This window comes from Octodon degus, unplaced genomic scaffold (genome assembly GCF_000260255.1).
Source record: "Octodon degus isolate 3935 unplaced genomic scaffold, OctDeg1.0 scaffold00012, whole genome shotgun sequence".
Lineage (NCBI taxonomy): Eukaryota > Metazoa > Chordata > Mammalia > Rodentia > Octodontidae > Octodon > Octodon degus.
In genome coordinates this window covers 1,644,681-1,645,132 of record NW_004524588.1, presented here as the reverse complement: position 1 = coordinate 1,645,132, position 452 = coordinate 1,644,681, and positions in this window count along the sequence as shown.

The following is a 452-nucleotide window of genomic DNA, read 5'->3' as shown; positions in this document are numbered from 1 at the left end:
TTTGACTTACAATTTATTTAAAAGACATTGTATATCTTTTAGTATTAGAATCTTTAAAAAGTATATTTCCATTTTCTGTTGACTTTAAAAAAAAAAGGTTTGTACCTATGTTGTTTATTTATTATTTCTTGCTTATATCTTGTAATATGAGAAACTACTTTGACAGTAACAATACACAATGTACTAACCAAAAAAAAAATAAAGATATAGTTTAGTGTAAAGTATGGAAATGAAAGGAAGTGTATTGACACAATAACGGAAGGAGAAAGGAAAGGTATAGCCTTGTGTAATAGCTGAATCATACGTGACTAAATTAGCACTTAGAAATATGAAATGTTAGCATTGTTATAAAATGTATCATCACAACTAATTTATTTATTTGTATTTTTATCATGTATCTTCCCTGTTATATTATGAGCACTACTGAAGCTGAGATAACAAGCTTCTTGTTT